The sequence below is a fragment of the Psammomys obesus genome, unplaced genomic scaffold, assembly GCF_907164565.1.
Source record: "Psammomys obesus unplaced genomic scaffold, mPsaObe1.curated_primary_1811, whole genome shotgun sequence".
In the NCBI taxonomy this organism is placed as follows: Eukaryota; Metazoa; Chordata; class Mammalia; order Rodentia; family Muridae; genus Psammomys; species Psammomys obesus.
Genome location: NW_026592890.1, coordinates 1,389,864 through 1,409,816, shown reverse-complemented (window position 1 = coordinate 1,409,816; position 19,953 = coordinate 1,389,864). Strand labels below are relative to the sequence as shown.

The following is a 19,953-nucleotide window of genomic DNA, read 5'->3' as shown; positions in this document are numbered from 1 at the left end:
AAGAAAGAAAGAAAGAAAGAAAGAAAGAAAGAAAGAAAGAAAGAAAGAAAGAAAAGAAAAGAAAAGAAAAGAAAAGAAAAGAAAAGAAAAGAAAAGAAAAGAAAAGAGAAATCTACTACCACAACAGCTGGGAGGATGTGACAGATGATTTTACTCCCAGAAAGCAGCCTTTAATCCCAGCACTAGGAAGGCAGAGGCCAGTGTATTTCTGAGTTCGAGGCTAGCCTGATCTACAGATCCAGGACAGTCATGGATACACAGAGAAAGCCTGTCTCAACAACCAAACCATACCAAAACAAAACAAACAAAAAAGCAAAAAACAAACAACAAAACAAAAATCTACCACAATCAGCACAAGGCTACTTTCAGAACTGGAAATTCGGCTGATGCCTGACAAAACCAGCAAAATCTATAACAGCCATTGTTCAATATATTCACAGACTATAACCAAACATCTTTTAAGCAGCCAAGGGTTATTGGGTACCTGTGTAGACTGTCTGAAATGTACAGCAGTTCCCTGTCAGAGCAACATAACCTGAACTAACAGTTTTTGTCTAGCCTTAGTGTGAATACAATTGCCTCTCCAAACTCAATTTGAAAGCTGAACTGATAAAACTGCTAGGAAAAAAAACCCATAGGCAGTACCATCAAGGATACAGGTGTAGGAAGTGGCCTTTCTGAGCAGGGCTCCAGTTGCCCAGGAACTAACACCAACAATTGGAAAATGGGGACATCATAAAACAAAATCTTTGGTACAGCCAAAATTGAATGAAGAGCAAGCTCATGAAGTGGCAGAGAGTTTTTGCCAGCCATATGTCTAACAGAGGATTAGTATCCAGAACATATAAAGAACTAAAAAAAAAAGTCAAGAAAACAAATTGCACAATTAAAAATGAGTATGAATCTAAAAAGAGAATTCTCAATTTAAAAAAAAAGTAAAAATGGCCAAGAAATGTTTCAAAAGTATTTATTGCCTTAGAAATTACAGAAATGCAAATTTTTAAAAAAATTTAAAAATTGACATTTAATCTTATCACAATCAGAATGGCTAAAATTAACAAGACAGCTGATGATAAATGCTAGAAGAGTGAAGGGGGAAAGGGAGTCCTCATTCATCGTTACAAACTGGGGCAGCCTCTTTGGAAACCAGTGTGGGTAATCCTCAAAAAGCTACAAATAAGTCTACCATATGATCTATCATACTACTCTTTGACATATGCCAAAAAACTCAATATCCTACTCCACAGATGCTTGCTCAGCCCTTTTCTTCATCACTCTATTCACAATAACTAGGAATTCAAAACAACTTAAATATTTCCCAGCTGATGAATGGATACTGAAAATGTAGTACAGAAATGGTATAGAAAACTATTCAGTTCCAAAGAAAAATGAAATTTGTAGGTAAATGGGTGGAAATAGAAAACGCACTGAGTGTATTAGTTAGCACAGACGCCGAAAGACAAACATTTGTTCTCTCTCATTCAGTTCCTCGCTCCAAAATTTGAGGTGTAGGCATGTAACCTACAGGAACCACAGAAATCAGTTAGGTAAAAAGGTAGCATGGAGGGAACTAGGGAGGGGGAGAGCAGAACACAGGTGATAGTAACTGGGAAGCTGGAAAAACAGGGAGGGAGGTTGAATTTTGAAAAGAAGGGAAGTCAATTCAGAAAGAGGAAAAAGGGGAGGGTAGAGGGATAAATAACATTAAGGATATTTGATAAAGTATCAAGGAATCATACTATTTTATATTTCTTAAAATTAAATATAATACATATAAATATATGTATATCTATACATGTATGTAATTATATAGCACACACATATACACACACACATATATATAAGCCCCAGTACCAGACATGAGAAACATCTATTCAAGTTGTTGGTCAGAGAGGCCCAAGTGACTCCTAAAACAGTAAACTATTTCTGTTGCCCTCACAGGCTGCAGGTAAGTCCCTATTGCTAGGACACTGCATGCTTCAGACACAGGACTCAGAAGATCAACCTGGCACTGACTTGAGAGTCTCCTCCCTGAGGGCGAGGATTTATAGCGCCAGAGGGTGCCAGCTACCTGATGCCTATGGATCACAATGACCATCACAGCAAGATTTTTCTAAATGTCTGCCCGTGGCATGACTATCTTGGCAGTAACCAACAGTTATCTAATTGGAATTGAGGTCCACTCGGTGGACTAGAAGTCATGCTTAGGACTAGAAACCTAGCCGCCTGTCCAGTGCTAGTGAGGTCATAGACCTCAGAGGAAAACCTGCCACTGAGACTTTCTTAGATCAGCACAGTTCCTTACTGCATTCTAAAGCTTAGCCTTAGATTCACAGATAGGTGCAGTTCTGATCCCTCATTAAGGAAACTTCTCTTTGCAGAAGGTGAAGACCATTACAAAAAGCTGCATCTAGTGAAGATGCATATACCAACTTATCATGGGGTGCTCACCCTAACTGATACAGCTACAGTTCCTGCACTTAAGGCTCAGGGAACATCAAGGAAGATACGGCAGAAAGACTGTAAGATCTACAAGTCCAGAAAGTCTGTTGTAAGACTGTGTCTCCTAGAAATAACATGGAAGGTACACTGTGATATCTTAATAATACTGCTGTCTAAATAAGACTTGAAGAACAATAATATCACGCTAATGGGGAAGAAGAAAATATCATTGGACACACACACACAAAAGTCTACAGACAACTAATGCTAAGAGATGGTGAACTAGTCTTTCCCAAAGATAAGGCCATAATGAGCTATCCAATAGCAGATGGTCAACTCTGAAGCCATTTACATACAAGTTACATTAAATGAATCAGCAGGTTGTATTTATATATTTATTAATTTATGTGTGTGTGTAACAATAATAAGGAAAAAAGAGAAGTAATCGATTTGAGACATGGAAGGAGTTAAAGAAAAGGGACTTGAAAAGAGTTAGGAAGAAAGGGAAATATAGAAAGGTACAATTAAATTTTAATTAATTTTTTAATTTTAAAGGAAAGTGAGAGGACAATAGCCACCTGTGGCTATAAGAACCCCAAAACAACTGAGCCCAGCTACGAGGCAGAGAAAGCCATGGCCACCTGCTTCCTGCCACCTAGTCTCCTCATCGCTGACACACGATCCCAGGGAAGAAAGTATGGAATTGTATTTAGTAGACTATATCTTAAGACATGTTAAATGTGGTGTAATTAGTTCTTTACTCTCTACTTCCTTTCCACTGCACTGATCTAGGGCACCTCCAAACTGTTTTGAAGTAGCAACTACAAAGGTTATCGTGGTTTGTTTCCTTTTATAAAAATTTACTAAAATTGTGACATTTAAGTAGAATGAGCGCACACTGTCTGAAAAAAAAATGCTGTAATGGAGGTAGAAGGGTGGATTCTTAGTTTGTTAGGGAAAACCTGGCAAGCTAAAAGAATCCTTCTAATTCTATAATATCCAAATTAGACAGTTTCATGGTTATTTAAGGATATTTTAAGTAAGAAAAGTTAGAAAGAGCTTACCAAAAAAATCACTCATGATGTTTCCTAAGACCTCCACATCTGCTCGCTATTTGAACATTCTTGAAGGCACACTCTCTCACTAGTGAAAAAAAATCTTCAAACAAAAACCTTAGGAAATAGGCGGAAATCCAAGCTCCTAAAAGCTCTCATTAGGGATGGCAGCATGACACAACAGTACTTGCCGCCACAGCTAAAGATCTGTGTTCGATCCCCGGGACCCAGCTTCAAAGCAGGAAGCTATTAACAGTGTTCAACTGGACCAAGTGGGAGCAGAGATGGTGATGGCCCCTTGGGCTGAAATGACCTCTAATCAGCAAGGCTGAGACCTTTATGACATGAACATCTGTGGAAGTAGAAGTGGAAGAAAACATTAGGTATCACAGACCCCAGAAAGAGATGCTAAGGGGAATATGACTGACTCAGTAATACTCTCAAGGAGCAACATTGTGTGTGACTCTATCCCCTAATAGCAGCAAATCGGTCCAAGGAAGTGATCCTGTCCAGAGCAAGGCCAGGGTCCTTCACTAATATTGGCTAGCTGGGAAAAACAAAGTCACAGTCTGTGATGCTTGACAACTGTGGCCAGCCCTGCTTCCCGGCTCATGGCAAATGATGACTGACAGGTGGAAGCATGAACAGAAGCAGGATGGGATCCCTCCCAGATCCAAGATCCTGACACCCTGGAAACTGAACTCTTCTCTATCCCAAGACTGTCTGAGGATCGTCAAGACACTCAGAGTCTCCCGTGAACACCCATTCCTTTCCCGCTGCCGTCCACCAAAGCAGTCTCAGGTGAGTTTTGAAACTAGAACCCCTAATTCATGAAATTATCTTCTAAGAATAAAGGCAACTGTACTTCTACGGGAAGTTTAATGTAAAATAGTTTTCATGCTATAATTTTATTAATTATGTTTTATAAAATATGATCCAGACTAAAATGTAAGAATGCACAGAAAGTGAAGAATGTGCGTACTATCTGTATCCCGTAAGTCACGAAATTACAAGCAGGGAAAGCAACAGAGAAAGTTAGGGTGTGTGACGCTCTGTCAGCTCTGCTTAGAGAAATGCTGCTCTCGTCTGATTCCCAGCTTTAATTGGGAACTGAAACAATGACGATTTTGAAGGAAGGAACAAAGCTCTACCGCATCCCAGTGAAACAAATCAATCTGACCTGTTCCATTTGTAAGTGATTCAACCTTTAATTCCTACTTGTTTCATTTCAAATACTCTGTTATTTGAATGGCTTCATATTGTGAACTATAGATGAGTGATTTCTGACTCAGTTACCCTTCCAGGCAAAGTCAGAAATAAAACACCACCAGACCAAGGGTGACTGGGTCTGACATGTACTTAAAATACAAAGCTGAACTCCTTGAGGGTAAAACGAAGCCACTGAAATCAAGATATCAATCTTCTTATTTCACAGACAAATTCCCAAAAGCAGACAGAAAGTTGAAGGGGGCAGTGAGGAAACCCGGACACGGTTCAGATCTAGTCCCCTTCCTGCCCCAAAGCTCAGTGTTCAAATATATCGGTTAAATTTTGAGTATGTATTTAATAATGTGCGCACGTGAGTGTGCAGGCATGTGGAGGTCAGAGGACAACTTGCAGGTGTTGGCTCTTTCCTTCTACCAACCAACCCAGATTGTCAGGTTTGGCCACAGCTCTTTTACTGCTGAGCTGTCCTCCAATGGATCAGTGGTAAACATTTGAAGCATCTGCTCCAGGGTTCTTTTAGGCTTCCTGACTCGATACCCCAGAAATGTCTCTAGTGTCATTAAAACCCGTATCTACTGGAAAACTGCTGTGACTTCTATCTCCTAGTCATTGGGTCCCTCCTTCAGAAAAGCCAAGTTTATTTCTGCAAGAAGAAGGTCTGGCAAAAGCCCTGCCACATCCATATCCCATGACCCTTTTTTGGCCTCCCCTGGCCCATCCGGTTTTCTGTACCTCTCACCTTCTGTATCTCATGTTTTTTTTTCTTTTACTTCAACATGTTTCAGTGGTGGTAAAGTAAAGCACAAGAGCAAAGAGACTCACTAGAAAAATTTCTATTGTCATCATTATTTTTAAAGATCTCCTTTGAAAATGTCTGAAACTGAAAGACATTTAACAAAGCCTGCATGGCCTAAAAAACTACAATTAACTTAAGTGAAAGAGGCCTAGCACTGTGGGAATCATGTAGAAAATTTAATATCTCTAAAAAGACAGCCATAAAGACATTCCCAAAACTTGCATTAATACAAAAGAATACTTCACTTCTACTCTTAAGAAAGAAAAAGGCAGCCCATTTTAAAGCCACATTATCATAAAAGAAGGTGCCTTTCATAGCTCTAGGCACACTGCCAATTGCACCCTAGAGCGACAGGAGTTCCCATTGCTGAGCTCAGAGCACTGGGAGTTTCAAGTGTAACCCCAGAAGATCAGTTGACGGGGAACTGATCCAAGAGCACCTTAACTTTATTTAGATTTATTTCAAGTAGAGGAAGAAGAGGAAAAAGAAAAAGAAGAGGCTACAAAGTATTGTCATTACACTAACTGATCCATTAACATCAATACAGATAGCTCTTTGCTTTCCAATTTTTCAGAAACTTCAAGATAACTTTCACACTCTTTTCCAACTGCTTTGAAATAAGAGTTAAATTGTTCCCAAATGAAGACATGAAAGTGGGATAAGTTCCAGAGTTTATTCATAATTTCTTTTCTGATATGTGGAGTCATAGCACAGGATAAACAATGGAGGTGAGAATCATGCATTGTCTTTGGGCCAATGAACACATATCTAGTTCATGCACACACATTCTTTCTGATATGTGCAGACCTCAGGGCAAGCAGGTATGTGACCAAGATCACAAGGATAACAATCCACCTCGCTCCCAGCTGGCTCTTCCTTCCCAATTGAGGTGCATAGTAGGGGTCCATGTCGAAGTTTGGGTGATTGGTTAAAATAACTCACCTGGTTGGCAGCTTTACCCACTGAGATCCCTGATGGTTTATTAACACAAAGTCCTTCACCTTCTCCACTGTGATTCCTCAGTATCCTAGAGAAATAATAGTCTCCTGGAGCCGCCTACCTAACATCCATTCAGTACAATTCCACATTGACTCACAACTAATGAAATGGGAGTTGTGCTTTAGTGCAAACTTGTAATCTTACAAACAAAATAAACTTTCAAAGTAAAGAATAAAGCCTTGTGGGCTACAAGGTAAGAGAAGAACAGTTAACATCCTGGTGTTAAATCACCTAATCAACTGCAGCACACTTCTGCAATGTGCTTTATTACATGAGGAAAAGACACTTACTGAGAAGACAACAATGCCAAAAAAAAAAAAAAATCGAAGGTTATCCATGATCCTGTAATTCATAGGTAGTTGTTACTTACATGTTAAAAGATACATCTCCAAATACCATGCATACTTTAAATACCTAGGTAGGTAAGGTGGGACTATACATGATGAGTATAGGCAGAGATGATAGATAGATAGATAGATAGATAGATAGATAGATAGATAGATAGATACATAGATAGATACATAGATACATAGATAGATACATAGATACATAGATAGATACATACATACATAGATACATAGATAGATAGATAGATAGATAGATAGATAGATAGATAGATAGATAGATGGTAGAGAAAGAAATAATACATGTGTGAATGCATAGATAATGATAATGATAGTGGTAGATGATAGACGTAATAGATGAGATAGATAGATAGATAGATAGATAGATAGATAGATAGATAGATAGATAGATAGATAGATGGATGATAGGAAGATAGACAGCTAAGATAGACAGATCAATAGATGATAGATAGTATAGATAAAAATGTTCCTATGTATGAATACATATATGAACATACCATTGTGTCTACTAGTATATATACATACACATAAAAGGGGATGGGTTTATAAAAATACTTTAAATAAATCCTTTCTCTTGCATTCTGTTCAGAAAAAGCAGCCACCTATAAAACATTTTATAAGTAATAGCTGTCATGTAGAGCACTTGACAGCATTTTTATGTCTCAGAAAAATAGAGTCCAAATCAAGGCATGTGACTCTCAGATCCTTATTTGATTTGATAAGCAGTTATTGGACTAAAAGTAGGAAAAAGGAAAAGGGCATTTTGTCCCCAAAGTTGTCTTAGCATATATATCCCTCTTACTGATTTACAGTCAGGATGCACACAATCAACATGGGACACAGTCAGTCAACACAAGACACAGTTACTACAGGACACAGCCAACACAGGGCACAACCAACAGAGCATACAGCCAACACAGCCAACAGAGCACACGGTCAGCACAGGACCCTGTAAACACAAAACACGTCAACACAGGACATAGTCAGAGGAGCACATTGACTGGGTCTAGAGTCACATGCTTCTTCTGTCTCTTGTATGTACATACCAACCTTAAGGAAACTATTTGAAGGAACATAGGGAAAAAAAACAGAAATCTTTCAAATGCTCTGTAATATAATTGATAAAAACTTATCAAATTTTCTACCTTCTCTGGAACCAGTTATTACTGCCATGATTTTATGAAATAAATAGGGTATTTATCTGCATTTACCATCTTCTGATGGTTCAGATTGTAGAAAATCCTAATGTCAACTCTTAGGAATAGTGTCTAGAAAATGTTCAAAACACAGCTGGGGAGGAAGAGATGGCTCAGTGGTGATGAGCATGCACTGCTCGTGTGGAGAATCCAAGTTCGAGTCCCAGCGCCCACATTTGGTGAATCACAATCTTCCCAGCTCTGGGACATCCAAAGCCTTTTTTTGGCCTCTGTGGGCACCTGCACGCACATGCTCACACCCAGACACACACACATACACTTAAGATAAAACAAATAAATCCTTAAAAACCCTTCATAACTATTTTGTAGAATTAAGACTAAGGAAAAATAAAAAATATCATAAACATAAAAATCAGAAACTCTAAACTATAATTTCCTAAATTTGATTTTTTTTACCTGGAACCAAATGTTTTTTCACCATATTATAATAAAACATAATACTTTTATGTCCATATCTATTACTACAGAGAAAAGAATATCTTAATATTTTATTAATGTTATTCCCATGTTAAACTTAAAAAAATAAGCTGAAAAAGTATATTATACACACAGCCTGGAAAGAAACTATCAGTCAACTTCTGAATGCATAAGAAACATCTTGCTCATGACAATGGGAGAGGGGTACAGCTAGAATGTGTTAAAGTTATGTAACAAGTCATTTTTAAAACATGTATTGCTCGAACATAATATCTTACGCTGTATTCCTGCAGAGGCCACACAGGTCTGAGCAAACAATGACTGAAACCAAATTCCAGGATGTTTACAACGAAAAGATGCCTTTGACATGCTTTGGATGGATACTAGGTGAGACACTATCTTTTTCATAGTGTTGTGTAGTTTCTTCTAGAGCACTGTACTCACACAGAAACTCTGAACTCCTAACCTTTATCTCAAGAGCTTCTTCTACATTCCCAAAGCCTTGGGGATTTTTTTCTGGTGCTGAGTTTAAATCTGGTGTGATTTATCATCATCTTCCATCAGTGACCAGCTGAATCCTTCATTAGATTGCAGATAATGTACCTTTAAATTCCTCTAATGGCTACTATGAAATGACTTTCAGTCAATATCTGTTGCATGAAAACAACAGGAAAATATAAATACCTTAACTCGACAAGTGAGTCCTCTCTGGTAAAGAGGGTTTGGGTAACATGAACAGGAAGGTACTCATAGGTAGAAATGATCAAAAGGAAGAAAAAGGGAGAGTGGAGAATTGGAACAGAGACAGTGGGGGTGAGGCTGATCTACAGCAGCTCAGATTGCATAAACATGATGTGTGCTGGAATTCAGAAAAAAAAAAATCTCCAGGGTGATTTTATTGCACCACATAGAAACAGCAAAGCATAATCATTTTCAAGTGTATTCCTTTATTGCTACCTCCAAGATGTCAAAAGAACAAATGATTATGAATTCCGATCACCTTATGAACTACAATTTATCTTCCATGGCATATAAGGAGAATATTTTGTGCACCACTTAGTGAAATATCATAAAGAGGTCTAGTCACACTTTAAATGATTGCATTTATATTTCAACCACACACATCATATTTATAAATGTAACCCAGTCACTCACCTATACCTTGTTAAATAATTGGATTGCATTCCATCTCATTCGCTCTACTTCTTGTATATGATTAGAAACTACTGAGTGCATCAGATAAGGATAATGTTCATTTGGATAAAATTTAAAATCCATTTCCTCCTTTTCAAAGCAAATACAGAATATAAGTGCCTATTATAGGGAGAGGTTGTAATTTAATAATTAAATTGTGTTTCCTGTTTCTTATTTCTTAGCCAGGGAAGAATAAAATATTTGTATTTCATCTAAGAAAAGGTGGACATGTTGGAAAACAGTTGTCCTTCCCTCTCTGTCTCCCTTTTCTTGAACAATACACGTCATCTGCTTTGACCAGACCAGAGATGCTCACTAACTCACACATACTGCAAGATCAAGATGGAAGAAGAAACAAGTTCAGCAGAGTGGACAGCAGATTTATGAAATAGATTTTTCTTGCGTATGATGATTTTTTCCACACACATACACACACAAAAAAAAAAAAAAACCCCACGCAAGTAACAATTTATTCTGAAGGTTTGGTGCTGCACTAGCACAGAATATGGCCCAGGAGTGATCTCCTGTTTTTCAGAATATCCTTTCCTCTGGATGAATGGGCATCAGAGAACAGGCCTTTCGTTTTTAAACGATATAAAGGTGCCAACAGTAGTTCTCTACAAAGAAAGAGGAATTTAGGGAGGATTAGGGTTATAGATCATCACTGGAAGGCTCGTAAGAACAATGTAGACAATAATTTTGAGGGCTAGTTAATGCCCTTTGAATATGTGCCCATTAAAGCCTGTCTATAATTTTGGTGGAAAATTATTGTCACTCATAAATGAGGCTTTCTAATGGATTGTTGATGAGCTTAACCACTATACATGGGCACAAACTACTACTTTAATGGAAATAGTCAATGCCATGACCAAAAGAGAACCACTTAGTAGGGAAATTGGAAATTTAATTTCAATCAGATGAACAAAAAGTGAAGAAGAATGCTCCAAGTGGTAGCATAAAAAAAAAAACACCAGCGATTAAAACCATTTGGAACCTTTGATTACCCTTCGGAAGCATTTGTTGCCATGGTTTTTAAAGGCCTCTGAAAGCCTCAGCTATATCCACAAAAGCTGCCAAGAAGCAGGGTTCTATACTGATTTCATATGTCAGAGTCATTTTATCTTAATTATCTACAGGATAAAGATTACCTGGCCAAAAGGAAGAAAGAAAGAAAATGGAAAGGAAGTGTGTCATCTCACAGGTAGAAGGAGCAAGATGACAGGACATCTTCCTCCATCTTTCTCTAGATCTATATATTGGTGAGTATGGATGTGGACATGTTTAATGGTGCATTGTCACAGTAAAGAGCTACAAACATTTAAAATCAATAACGCAGCCAAGTGTGGTTTCACACACTACTAATCCTCGCCCTTGAGTGATGGAGACAGGAGGGTCAGGAGTTTGAGCTATAATCTGGGCTGTATAAAATGCTGCCTTCAGCATATTACTAAAACAGTGATGAGAGTTCTTATACAGAACAAGGTTCTCAGGTCTTGACTTTTATGCTGTTTGTTTCTTTCTAATGGAAATCAAGAGTCAAACACCTAGCAAATTTATCAGTGTCTGAGGATACTACATTTCTTTGAGGAAGGTTTGTTATAAGGTCTTCACTTGAAAATGATAATAGTTCTTCTGTGTGCAGACTTCCATGCTTTGCTTTCCAACTACATAGTCATGTTTCTCAATTGCGCCTTATGCGTCTTGCCACAAGATGAATAACTGAGACAGAATTTTGACAAGTCAAAGGAATAGACAAGCTCTGGGCTTCAAGAGGAGCCAGTGAATTCCCACACTGTAACCCACATCTTAAAACCACCAAGAAGTCTTGGTCCTTTTGTTGGCATCATTAAAATGCTCACATTGGTTCCTGCACTTCACCATTTGTAACTTTAACGTGTTGATACCAGCATATTCTTAAAATTCTAAAGTGCATCACTTTGTCCTGTTAACTAAGTCATGATTTTGCTGTCCAGTGGGTTCTTGTGGACATACTTTTGGTAATGAAGATGATTTCTTTTTCACAATGTCTCGGTAAGATCAAGAAATCTCTTTTAGTATGTTATTCTGAGACTAGACCTGGAGGGGACAGGAGATCCACAAGGAGAACAACAGAACCAAAAAGTCAGGACACAGGGGTCTTTTCTGAGACTGATACTCCAATCAAGGGCCATGCATGGAGATAACCTAGAACTCCTGCACAGATGTAGCCCAAGGCAGCTCAGTGTCCAAGTGTGTACCCTAGTAAGGGGAACAGGGGCTGTCTATGACATGAACTCAGTGGCTGGCTCTTAGATCACCTCTCCCTGAGGTGGGATCAGCCTTACCAGGCCACAGAGGAAGACAATGCAGACAGTCCTGATGAGGCCTGATAGGCTAGGGTCAGATGGAAGGGGAGGAGGACCTCCCCTACCAGTGGACTTAGGAAGGATCATGGGAGGAGAAGAAGGAAGAAGGGTGGGATTGGGAGGGTGTGAGGGAGGGGACTACAGCTGGGATACAAAGTGAATAAACTGTAATTTATAAATAAATAAAAACATGAAAACAAAACAAAAACCTCTTTAAGTTCATATATTAATATTTTCTGAGTAATGAGAAGTTGGTTGACAGCTACTTTTGCTTCATTAAAAATGTGCTATCTTCACAATGAAGCCATTCTTTTCATCAAGTTCCCTTAAGCTTAAATGAGGAAATGACTTCCATCTCCAAGCCTGGACTAGAGCTGAGTGCAGATTCTGTTCTGTGCCTGCTGAATAACCATCCTCTCTGTAATCAAGCTATCATCTATCTCCAACTCAGCCTGTCTAGAAGTGAACTTCCTTTGTCTCTCAGTTAATTTGGTCAGACTCTTAATGCCCCTGTTCAATCATTTCCCCTTGAATATCACTTATTCTCTTCACTATTATAAAATTCATGTTTACTCATTTTAATATATCATTCATTATGCTTTCCATTTTATTCCCCTTTTCCAGTTTTACAAATACCACATATCTTTGAACACTTAAGTGAGTTGACTATCAATGCCTGGTCATCTTGATGCTTTCATTCTCTTCCGTCCTCCTCCTCCTCTTATCTCTCATCTCTCTGACAATTTAAACTTTATCAGAGACTATTGTATCATATCGATGCCTTACTGGTGAAACCGATTGCCCTGTGTTACCCAAAACAACACAAATAGATCTCAACCTTCCATTTGAGCTGTCATCTGCTCATTGAGTCATCGCAATCCCAAATCTTGATGTGGTCCCAACCTCTGGGGAGCTCACAGGAAGAATGGGCAGAATTAACGTGTGCAATCGTATGCAGCCACATGAAACGGTGTCTTGTGGGGGTGTCAGGAGATGGAACGCCTCTGCACCACTGTGTGACAGTCATGTTTAACACGTTTAAGAATTTTGGCAAATTAAGACTGGACAGGAATTCTGACCGGTAAACTGATTAAGCTTGGGCTTTGTCAGCCACATACAAGCACACCCAGAGACTTTAGAATACCTCAGAAGGAAAGCTACACTAAGACATACATAGGTAAGTCCTCACGCTGTTGTCTAAGCATTACTCTTTGGGCCATGGAACTCATTAAGGGATTTTCTTTGAAGAGTATTAATAGACAGGCATTGTGCAGAATGGCTCACAGAAGAGAGAGGCAAACCAAACAAACAGTGTAGGAGAGACAGGCAGACTGACTTGCTGTGATTATCTTGGGTGAAGGAACAGAATCTAAATAATGGGAAATGGGTGGGTATAAGTTTAAACGATAGACTCAGAACTATCCAAGATTTCTGCTAGAAGTATTAGAGATGAGGTTTGCAGAGTGTGGCACCAGCTCAAACTCCGATAGTGAAGGAATGGACAGGCCTCATAGCCAGGAGCTGCTGGTGGCATAGAGACTGGCAGAGGAGTCACTGAGCAGTCAAAATGAGGCAGGAGTCTGATTTCGGAGACATAAATATAGGACTAGTTCCTACACCTGCCATAGCAAAGCACCACAAATGAGTGCCTTAAAATCACACAAATGCAGTGTCTCATGGTGCTACAACATGAAACTGTAAGACAGAGGTGTTGGCAGAGCCACGCGGCTCTGCGCACTCCTGCCTACCTTCTGGTGCTGGCCAATGGTATTTCTGTTCTTTGCTTTGAAGCTATGCCATTCCAATCTCCACTGTCATACCTGGTTGTCTTCAAAGCCCCCTCTTCCTACAAGGACACCAGGCATGTTAAGTTAAATGACCCTGTACTCCAGAATGACTTCATTGATAAAAACAATCGCCACAACCTTGTTTCCAAATGTATCACATTCTGGGGTATGAGAGGTTAGGGGATCTGCAATGCTTTTGTGGGGACACAGTTTAAATCCATACCAGACGTAAATAAAATCCTTGGAAACTTGGGAGAAGAAGGAAGAAAGGAAAGTTGGAAGCAAAGAGAAGCAGAGGTTGGAATGGGATCCTCTCACAGAACTAAAAGTGAAAAATGAGGCAAAGGCAAGAGGCTAAACCCTAAACTCTTCCAAACTGGCTTGTTCCGTTTCTCAGTTTAGCTTTTTCCACAAATCTACAAATCTGCTCCAAAACCTCTTTTTTAAGTTTTTTAGTTTTTATTTTACATGAATAAATGTTTTGCCTGCACATAGGTATGTACATGTCCGTCCACCGTGCCAGCAGAGGATAGAACAGGGCTTCATAGCTCCCAGATCTGGAGTGATCAACAGTCGTGAGCCACAATGTCAGTGCTGTGAGCTGAACCTGGGTCCTCTACAAGACCACAGAGTGTTCTTAACCACTAGGCCACCTCTTCGTCCTCTGTTTCAACGTTTTTACTGCTTATGAGAAAGCTTTGGTTCTTTCCAAGCCTATCAAACAGAACACTTTCCCTGACACCTTCCTTGATAAGCTAAGCTAAGTGAAATAGCCAGCCTACAACGCCAGCACGCGGATGGCAGAGACAGGGAATCCACAGGGACATCTGGCTAGCCAGACCTGCCAAACCTGACAGTTCCAGGTTCAGGGAGATCCTGCCTCACAGAACAATGTGAAGAGTGATCAAGGAAGAAACCTACCTACCTACTTACACACACACACACACACGTGCACACACGTACACACATATGCATGCACACACATACATACACAAAAAACAGCCGGTAGTCCAAGCAAAGAGACTCAGAGACTACAGCCACTCAGGTCCTGGAGAAGGAATACTTTGTCATGTTGAGGACAGAAAAAAAAAGACCAATGCGGCTGAATTGCAGTGAACAGGGAGACATTAGCAGAAGTTGAAATATGTAAAAATATTCAAATCACTTAGAGGATTTTTAAAGTTTATTTTTATTCCTCTCTCATGCTCGTGTGTGTGTGTGTGTGTGTGTGTGTGTGTGTAACATGAATGTAGATATCCACAGAGGCCATATGGGTAGTTGTGAGCTGCCTAATGTGGGTTCTAGGAACCAAACTTGTGTCTACTGGAAGAACAGTAAGGACTCCTGATCACTTAGCCATCTCTTCAGGTACAATAAAGAAAGTTTTAATCTAAGGACATTATAAATTTTAAACTCAAAACCATATGTGTCTATTAGCAGTCTAAAAGAACGCTCCTGCTGTGACCCGGCATCCAGACTGCAGAGGGCCACGTGTGAAATGTGGAGAACAAGATTTATCATTTCTCGTGTGCTGACAGGGTTTCAGGCATATGTCTAAAGACACCTCACAAATAAAATAACCCTGCAGAGAAATAGATGCCTCTCCACTTTTACTCCTCTTCCGAACCCTCATACAGATGCACACAACCGCCCAGAGATACAGAACTAATGTGAAAAGGAATGTAAACACAGCCTTTCCTAAGTGGGCAGCAGTGACTCCCCAAGGTTAACGAAACAGATCTCCACAAGTATGCAGAGCCTACTAAGTGAGCCTGAAGCTTTAAAATTATCCAATTATTTCATTTTATGTGCATTGGTGTTTTGCCTGCATGCACGTCTACCCGTGTGAGGATGACAGATCTGGAACCAGTCACAGATAGTTGTCACACTGCTATGTGGGTGCTGGGAATTGAATCAGAGTCCTTTGGGAGAGCAGCCAACGCTCTTAACCACTGAGGCATCCCCCAGCCCCAAGCCTAGTGTTCTTTTTTTTTTAAGTTTTTTAAATCTTTAATTTTTTTTAAATTTATTAAAGTTAATTCAGTTTGTATCCCAGTTGTGGGCCCCCCCCCCGCCCCCCCCCCACCCTCTCCCCCCCCCCCCCCCCCCCCCAGTCCACTGATAGGGGAGGTCTTCCTCTCCTTCCATCTAACCCTAAGAAAAGTAAATCTGGTTCCCCAATGCAGCTCTGGCAGGAGCTATCCAGGGTGCTGGATGCTTTCATCCGGAAGCTTTCTAAATCCCAGGCGCGTCTCTCTCCAGGTCGCCCTCTTGGATTCAAGGCCCCATAGCATTAACCTTAACCAGACATCATCTTCCAACCTTTTCCCCTCTTGTCCCCGCTACTCTGTGAGCTAACACAGGCCGCCATCATGTGTGTCTAATTCAACACTGAGCAACTTCTACCCACTGCACTCAGTGTGAAGTGATCGTATGCTTAATGGAGGACAGACAGACTGCGTCTCCACTGTGCCCTGTTGCCTTCTGAGATTACAATGAAAGAGAAATGGTGAGTTTATATGATCCTTTCTCCTTGCACAAAAACCCAATATACTACCTGATAGCTGAAGCTATATTCTGATAAGGTAACTCTGTCCGCAGTCTCTGTGTAAACACATAATTCTAAGCCTGCAAGGATTAATAAATTAACAAAATATTTTGTTTCATTCCTCTGATTTAAATTGGATCCTTTATCCTGCTTTAAAAAAAATACATTCAACTGAGGCCATTACTTAGTATCTTAAGTAATCAAGTTCAAGCACTAAGTGGGGATGGAAATGTGTATGCTTTCAAGTCAAACACTTTGCCTCTTCAGCCAAAACACTTAGAGGGAGAGAATAATTTGATGTATACTCCTTTCTAGCTCTCTTCTTAAGTAACAAGGAAAACAAGCAGAACCTCAGCATCTTCAGGACTTTCCACCCACGAGTCAGACCCTTCACTGTCCTTAAATGTGCTTGAGGGTCACTGTGATTTATAAGCAGCCACAGGAGTTCAGGAAAACTTTTAGTTCCTAGTTACCAAGACTCTGACAGAAAACAGGACTGGAAACCTTTTGCACTTGCCTGCTCTATTCTTTTGCAGAGATGGGAGCCGATGGAGTGTATGGAAACACTATCACGGGGGAAAGAAAAGAAGCGCTGCTCTGTGACAAAGTCTCTGATCACATGCGCAGCTCAGGGACGCCATTATGTAAAATAATGGCGTGTTAACATTGTTAACTCTTGTTGCAAAACTTCTATTGTCTTTCTGGGTGTCAATCATACGTTCAACCACATGACTAAACATTCTTGCCTCCCTCCGCTTTCTCTCCTGACTCATTCTTCAGACTTCATTTGAATCAGTAAAGAGTTCTCAGAAAGTCTTGCTCTCTGTTCTGTGGGATCGAGTGATGTCTAGATTCCTGTGCTAACCTGCAGCCACCTCTACCTTGACATCCGTCACACTGTAATTTAATCGCTGGCTTGTTTATTTATTTCCCACTCAATTCTATAAGCTCAGTGTAAGTGGGAACCAGCTCTTTCCCTGTCTTCATAGCTACAGGTCCATGGACTGTGCTTTGCCTAAAATAATTATCCAAAACATACATGACCTTAATAAATACAGTGACCATAATCATTCTTAGGTCCCATGCTATCTCTAAAACTCAGACTTGTTTCTAGGTTTCCTTCAGAACTCAGAACTCAATAGTTATCTTGTCACAGAAACCTTTTATATGTCCATACCACAATGCGTAAGAAGTTTTTGACACCGGGTAAAAATTGCTTTTTCATGTACTACAATTGTACTGAAATTGTATTTAGTCTGTTATAGAAAATGGATAAAACATATATATTTTGACTATCAAAAATAAATAATTTTTAAAAATATATTTGAACTTGAGATAATGCTATAACATAATGTTATTTATGTACCCTCCTTTTCTTCACTGTTTGTGTAGGTGTATTCTTTTATTTTATTGTTTTCTGCTCTGATACCTTAAGGCTTAAAGTCAACTCTGGGTTTTGTGGGTTGTTTAGCATGCTCCCAATGGTGTGCAAATGTAACGGAAACAATTTGACAATAATATTGCTACTGTTTCCTTCAAGCGCAACAACTGGCAGTTTACAGCCAGCACTAGTCTGTTCCCTCGCTTGCTTTATGTCTGCCCAGGCAGCACTCCATCTGCACAGCCCAACTCCTCCTGTACCATGAAGGTAAGTTGTCCCCAGTTTTCTACATTTTCTGAGACTGCTAAATGTGTCTCACACATTTCTTACTTCCGCCTCAGAACATCCAGACAAATACAGACTAACTTCCTGTAAAGCTAAACTTTAGGTTTAAAAGCCACCTATTTTATTAAACAAACAAACAAACCTCCTTTCATAACACTTAGATTATAGAGATGCAAATAAAAATTAAATTATGGATCACAATCAGATAGCCCATAGGCCAGACCCGGTCAGTTACCTATACTTATAGATATTTGGGTATGTAGTCACTCCCGCTTATTTGCATATTCTCAGACATGATTACTCCCACTTATTTTCATATTATCCCACATAGCTACTCCTGATTATTCCCACTTTTCTGCCCATATTACCAGATCCAGGTGACTGCAGCAAAGACAGTAGGGCATTCACAGGTTAAAATGATTGTTATTTTGACCCTCTAAATAAAAATCTTTCTGACCACTGCCCTAAATAGTGTTGGTTGATGTAAAAGCTCATTCTCACTAAATGACTTATCCAATTGCATATTAAGCATACCCACTAATTATATTGTGTGTGTGTGTGTGTGTGTTTATATGGTAGGGGGACATGGGTGGGAAGATCTAAAGTTGACAACATGTATCTTCATCAATCAATTTTCATTACATGCAGAGTTTGTCTGCTTTAATTGGTCTATCTATGCAGTTTGGGCCGGATATTGCTTGTCTCTGCCTCCCTAGGGCTGGGATTATAGGTAGGTAGACCTGCACCTGCCTGGCTTTTACCTGGGTTCTAGGATTCCAGCTGTGTGTCAAGGGCTTATTCACTGAGTAATTTCCCTAGATTCCAAATACCTGTTTTTAAAAAGCTAATTTTCTTCATTGATTTTTTTTGTTTGTGTAAGCTTATTATTGATGAAAATAATGATAGTTTAGATTTTATCATATCAAAGAAAAAATAAAACCACAAATTAAGATGTTTGTCAAAAGCCCTATAAGGTTTATGTAACTTAAAACCAGATTTAAATTTTATTTTTCTGAATTACAATGGAATCAGCTAATAAAAATTAATAGTCTATGTGTGATACACTCAAAAACAGAGATATATGCAAAGGGTTACTATAGAGAATATCATTAACTTTTGTAGGAACACAGACAAAAGAGTCCACATCTCGCAGCAGAATTCTAAAAGATGTTGAAAGCAATAAGTGTCAAGGAAAATGCTTTTAAAATGGACCACATTGACCTCACAGGCTACTCTATTAAGATATGAACAGCTTTTTAAAATGTTCTTCCATCTGTAGAGGAAAGATAAATAGTGAGTACCATCCCCCGGTCGTTAGCCCATATCAGAGCAGTGAAGAGCCGCAGCCGGAAGTCCCTGAGAATCTCGTCTTGGGTCAGTGTCTATTAATCTAGCAGGCTCTGATTTTCAAGGGGTTCCTTAAGTTCGCATTTCTGTAGAAGGCGCCGCAGAAGTATCCCTCATGTTTCTACACTGAGTTTTGTTTAACCTCTAAAGGTAAAGGAGTAAGAGGAAAGAAAACAGCCCACTGCTAAGCGAAAAATGTGAATTCTGTACCAAAAGTTCCATCAAACCTCTGTCCCTGTCGAGGGGGCTTTAGCACCTACACCTTAGGAGTACAAATGACTGACACCTCCCACTGTGTCCTGTATAATGTAACATACTGGCGTTTCTGAAGTAGTAACAGGATGTAGCTGAGGGCATGTCGGAAGAGCTGCACAGGTCAGCTGGATCCGAAAAGGGGCCGGGGCAGACAGAAGACTGAGACGGTACAGCCGGTGCCTAATAACCGCATGGTACCAATGCTGTGTCCCTCCCATAAGTCAGCAGACACTGAGTCTGCTCAAGCTCGCAAAAGGTCATGTCATGCATTGAGCCAAGAAAGAGATTTTTAA

The 19,953-nt window shown here is 39.6% G+C and overlaps 1 protein-coding gene across 5 annotated transcripts in view; it reads right to left on the bottom strand.

Moving 5' to 3' along the window:
• Positions 1–19,953, bottom strand: part of Esr1 (estrogen receptor 1) — a 364,727-nt gene that overhangs the window by 203,346 nt on the left and 141,428 nt on the right. The gene's annotated exons all lie outside the window — the stretch shown is intronic.